This window comes from Nycticebus coucang, chromosome 7 (genome assembly GCF_027406575.1).
Source record: "Nycticebus coucang isolate mNycCou1 chromosome 7, mNycCou1.pri, whole genome shotgun sequence".
NCBI classification, from domain to species: Eukaryota; Metazoa; Chordata; class Mammalia; order Primates; family Lorisidae; genus Nycticebus; species Nycticebus coucang.
The window spans coordinates 84414027-84420026 of record NC_069786.1 but is presented as its reverse complement, the minus strand read 5'-3'; the positions used below and the strand labels follow the sequence as shown (position 1 = coordinate 84420026).

Below are 6000 nucleotides of genomic sequence, written 5' to 3'. Positions count from 1 at the left end.
ATTAATTGTTGCATCTCACACATTTACCATGTTATAAAAAATGATAAATGTATTTCAATTCTACAACTCTATTCTTTGGCAATATTAAGTGATTCATTGGTTAGATACTATAATTTATTTATGAATTTGTATAAATTTTGAGATAAAAATTTTTCTAAAAAATTTAAACATATTATGTATTTTGTAATATTTCATAGTATTATATTATAAAATAGCTACATTTTCTTTAAAGCCATTGTGAGATAAAAATATTACAGTATACATTATTTTTTAGATTATAGATGATGACACAATTATGTCAAATATTTTAAAATGTAGGCAACTATTTTAAAATTATTAATTATTTTCAAAAAGTTATTTTCTTTAACTACATACTTAAATGTATGTTATGACAAAAAACACACTGTACACATAGATTTACTTTACGGCACACATACACTATGCCATGAAGAAAGACAAAAATAAATAAAATTACAGCGTATAGTTTATTTATCTAATTATGAAACGGAACAGCATCTGATTGTCAAAGCTTCAAATTAATGAGTCAAATCACAGAATTATGATGTACATAGTTAATCGAGGGAGGTTCTTTTATGTAAAAGACACGATACATAAATTTTTTCCTGAATGGTTTGTAAACTAATTCAGCGCGTGCACACACACCCACACACACACACACACACACATACTCTCCCATACACATACACACCACTAACTCCTTTGATTCTTTCTGCAGAATGTTGTATTCAATTCAGATTTCCTTTAAATCAGAGGCAGCTCTGTTTGGCAAGTTCTGACAGAACTCAGTCAAGGTGAGGAAAGCAAGCCAGCTTTTTACTGGTAATAATGTATTCGCACAGCCTATGATCTCTGTCTGTTCAGGCTGCTTCTTGCTCTTGTCTCAGAATAAAAAAGGAGTGCAGCTTTCCTGGGGTATGCTATTTGAGAAAGAAAGTAACTTAACACTAACTGCAGGCGGGGTCAGAGTGATGTAACAGGAAGCTCTGATGTTTCCCTTCTGCTGCTGATCACTTACAATCTGACCACACTTCCAATCTACTCAGAACAACCCCTCTCTCTCCAGCAGAGTGTCACCTCCTGCCTTAGGACCATCAAGCTGTGCTAACTGGGTCTCATCCTGCCTGCAGGATCCTATTGCAAGGCTTTCCCTCTCCTCCACCTTGCCTGGGGGTAAATCTCTTCTGCGGAATCTCAGAAAATCAAATTCCATCCTGAGAATACTTCACTAAGAATTTCCTTAGGAGCTGTGCGGGGTAAGTGCATTATTCTTATCCTGAGTAGTATTCTCATGTAGTTTGACACTGTTTCCACTACGGTAAATGGCATCAAAATGATGTTGAAATATACTCTCATTTATTTCACACATCAGAGAAACTGTAGCATATTACCCCAAAATGCATACAAAATCTGTTATTACTAGATTATATTATTTACAGTGGTATTCTAGAAATTAAATTTAACAAGTAATAAAAAATCTAAATGGATTAAAAGGCATATTTCTGAACAGATATCTTAATCAGAGAACAATGCCTCTAAAAATTAGCTCCACTATTAAGCAATCTTGAATCTTGACAGCTGGAAAACATTTTGCCCCCAAGAGAGGTCTTTAAACTTTCTATATAATCAGGATTCTAGGAAAGGACTAAAATAATAACTACTTAGGGGATCTTGGAATTTCACGCACTCTCTTTTTGAACAAAATGCCAAGTGTAAAATAGCTGTAGTCGCTTTGGATTTATTATATTTGCCTTCTGTTTACCTTTCATCTCTATTTACACGTATATCTCTAATTATTAAACTAATGGAATTTTCATTGTTTGTTATTGCCAGATGTGTTTAAAGCTTTCTTTTGCTAACCCTGGACTGTTTCCACTGTTTTTGGATCTGAGGTCAGCTACAGGGAAGAAGAAAACCTAGAGTTAAGAAAATATAGAGTATTTTATAATTATTCTTAATTTCAAAATCTTTAGCTAAGAGAATATTTCAACTTGACTGGTATTCCTCTGCAAGCTTTTGGGGGAAGGGTAAGTTATCAAGGTATCTGTAGTTTAAAAATGTAACAGTTTTCCACACAAGCATATTAGATAATTAAACATAAAAATCAAAGTATGTATTTAAAAAATTCCAGGATAATACTTACTGAAATGCTGAGATAAAACATCTGTTAATATTCATTCTAATAGTACAGACTTTCTTGAACAATTTAAGAAACTAGTATTTACTTAAAAGTCATTGGAATAGAGATATCCCAAGTTTGTTGCTAAAGAAGGTTAAGTGTCAGATTGGGGTTCAAATTATGTTGATTGACATAATTTTTAAATTACATAGTTTCTTCCTTAAATGAAATTATACTCTTCAAGAGGTCCTTCAATGGAAGCATCCTGTTCTTACTCACCCCTAATCGGACACTTTAGCAGTAGACTACAAACATCCTAAGTGACTCCTGGGTCATTTTTAACTGAAATTTTCCACAAATTTCTCTATAAAATAAAAACTTTAATTAATTCTTACATTTGTGATTCTTTAAAAGTCTCATGGCTGATTTCTGTTTCTTTTCGATCTTTAAATATACTAAGGTCCCTGAACATGGAGAAATGGGAAAAGTATTATTAGAATGTGATTTTTAAAGAGCAATTATATAATTGGGAGAGAAAGTGGAAACAACACATTAAAGAATCAAAAACCATCGGTTGTTAACAAAAAGTAAAGCAACACATTTTTAAACCCAAATTAATTTCTTAGAAGTAGGTACTTAACTAATGTTATATTTTATAATGAGTAACTCCCAAAATTCTATTTAATTGGTAGCCTCAAACTTTTAATTTCTTTGCATGATTTAATTAAATATTTATTACTAAACTAATAACATGGTTTATAATCTTTATTTTTTAAAAACTGCTGTCGAAAAACACTAGGCAATGAATATTGAAGGTCATTAGGCAAAGACATTATTTGAGGAAATAACTGGAATTTTGAAATAATTCATATTATTATATTCTAAAATTGTCATTCTTATTGGCAAGAAAATATCAATGCAGACTTTCTGTTTAAAGAAATTAATTTATTTCTCTATATGATAGTTCTCTGTAATATAAAATCAAATGAGTCTATGGTCAGTTTTAAATATGTGAAAGGAACCATAGACTTGATAAATTATGTGAATGATGTGGCTGAAATATGTGTTACCTGGAATATTCTATTTCTTAAAGACATATGCTTTAAGTTACTGTTACAATATTGTTTTCTAATTTATTTTACCACATGTCAAAGCACTATTTTAAAGGTTAAAATATGTAGATAGTTATAATATGTAAAACTATTTACGTAGAGTTGGAATAATGGAAACATTTTAAAATTAAAACTGGGTATGTAATTTTTAATGTTAATGTAAATGAATGGCCAAGTCGTATATGTTTTTCTCACTGGTAATCCCTAGGATATAATGACATCTAAATGGAGTTAATATATTGCAGATTTAAGAAAACGTTTGCCTGCATACTATTATTGTCATACATAAAAAGAATAAAATTCAGTTAAAAAATTCAAGGTAGCATGGCTGTTGTACACTTTTAAATAAAAAACCATAAATTAAAAAAATTTCAAAGTAATATTAAGACAGATTACCTTATGCTTTATAGAATATGGGGGAAATTATTTGATAAATACATGAAAACCAACTGATCTTCAGTTTATAGCACTATTGTATATTTCTAACTTAGAGCATATTTGGAACCATTATAAAAATATTTTATTAGCAATTTTATCTACATAGTTAAAATTTGATAGCAACATACCTTTTAAGGGATTTCTTAGACCTTTGTTAGAAAAATAACAAAATAATTTTTAAAGGATCAAGATAAGTATTCACAGAGCAAACTTAATTCATACTCTATATATGACTGTAAATTCAGCTTGAAAAAATAATTCCGTTTTTAGATATATAATGATTATAGTATCAGCTTTTCAGAATATCAATGTATTCAAATAACACTATTTGAAGTCTTTAGCTTTATTGCTTATCTTATCTTTGTTTGGGATTCAGAGACGCTTTTAAGCCATAAACACAAGATCCCTCAATTGCAATGGTGTTAATGAAAGACTCTCTGATGAGAGTCAAGTTTGTGTTCTTGACTTAATCAGAATTTTGGAAAATGTACTTAAGATGCACAAATATGAATAGTACACAGCTATTAAAACATTTCTCTGTGTCTGGTTTTGAGGTCCATAGTAAACTGTAATAATTCATAACTTCTCAGTAATGCTCTCTTTTTCTGCCAAAGTACTATGCCATGCTGCATTACAAATTATTTTAAGAAATCTTCACATGTAATATATAAAAATGTTGTTATACAATTTGGTGAAAAATACAAAGTTACCTGAAATGTAAGGTAAGGTCTCCATACTAATTGTGACTTTACCTTTTCGCTTTTATTCACATGGTCATTACTGCCCAAATGCTTACATCAATAGCAGTTATATAACTTGAAGAAGCCAGACAGTTTTGCAAATAAATCGATACATAATTTTGAAAATACATAGTCTTAATTAGTGTAAAATTGAAGAAATAATAGGTATAATACCATTACTAGTAAAATTTAAATATTAAGCTATCATTTTTAGAGAAAAGAAGAAAATATGCATTAGAAATATATTTAATCAACAGAACCAATAAAACTAATAGGAAATATATTTTTCTATCCCATTGCAATTCCAATTTAAACATAAAAGTCCTCAATAATTCCAGTTTTAAATTTTTTATGTCTAGGATTATAATATTTTCATTAAATCACATTTGATCAAATAATCTCTACATTTCCTCATATTTGAGTAATCCGAAATAAAATTAATTTTAATGTGATAAACTATTTTACAAAAAAGAAGAAATGTATTTAATTTTTAAAGACACAATAACGTCTTACTTCCTATTATTAAAAAGTAAAACTGTATCACAGACTATGAACTCAGTGAGAGGATATTTCTTAGGATGCTAGAATTATTGTAAGCTAATAGGTAGCACTATTTTCTAGAAAACATTTTTCCATTTTTTTTAAATTTGTGTTTTACTTAAGGGACAGTATTGTACAAAATTAAACAAATAATATATTATTGCTTGCAGAAGTGGTCAAAATAGTGTATTTAAAATTTCTTAAAAGTAAAAAAACTTTTATCTTTCTTTTTATCCATGGTTTTTATTAAATATATTATATATATTTTTTACCTTGTTTGTATTACAAACTACAATGACAAAAATCCTAGCCCAACTCAACCCAGCATAAATAAAAGTAAATACATAAATTAATACCTTTAATGATACTACATATTGAGGCCATACAGGTTTACATTTTATTAAGTTAGTTAAATGGGCCCCATTTTCAGAGAAGTCTCTTTCCCTTTAACAAGGAACATATTTTTAATCAAAAATGTCAATTTTATATAAAACCTGAAATAATTCTTCTTCATTTTTTTGGTTAAGCCGAGTTCAATTATTTTTCTCATAAATCATAGTGAAATCTGAGATATCATTTGGTGTATTAAATAGCCATGATCAGTTAAATAGCAGCTAGATGCTTTATCCCTCTCCTAAGTCACCTGGGGGATTTCCTTAAGTTGCATGTTAATGAACACACAGGTTTGATTTTATCTTAGCCAAAACTAAGATAAAATTATCTTCTACCCAACTACTAACTTCATAAATTTTATAAATGAGTATTACTTGGATCCCATGTTCTTATTAAACTAATACCTATCATTAAGCAGAGAATGTAATGAAGACATTAGGAGATTGACTAATTTTCCTGGGTGTCTCCCGAGTATATATGAGGCATACATGTTAATAAAATTTGTGCCTTGAAAAAAAGAAAAAAAGGGAATGTAGTGAAAACTATAAACAAACTACTCATGTTTTACATTTGACTAGATGAATTAATGGCATCTGCCTTTTTGATGGCTTCATTAACAGTTCTAGGACTCTCGATTTAA

At 29.2% G+C, this 6000-nt stretch overlaps 1 protein-coding gene across 3 annotated transcripts in view; it reads left to right on the top strand.

The window, feature by feature from the left end:
- Nucleotides 1-997: 997 nt before the first annotated feature.
- The window catches only part of CALCRL (calcitonin receptor like receptor), a 100914-nt gene continuing 95911 nt past the window's right edge, over nucleotides 998-6000 (top strand). For 2 of the 3 annotated variants that reach the window (XM_053598031.1, XM_053598032.1), the window contains exon 1: nucleotides 1004-1274. The gene's annotated coding sequence lies outside the window, so the exon portion shown is untranslated. Of the gene's footprint in view, nucleotides 1275-6000 lie in introns of all 3 variants that reach the window. The other variant, XM_053598033.1, reaches the window with a different exon arrangement.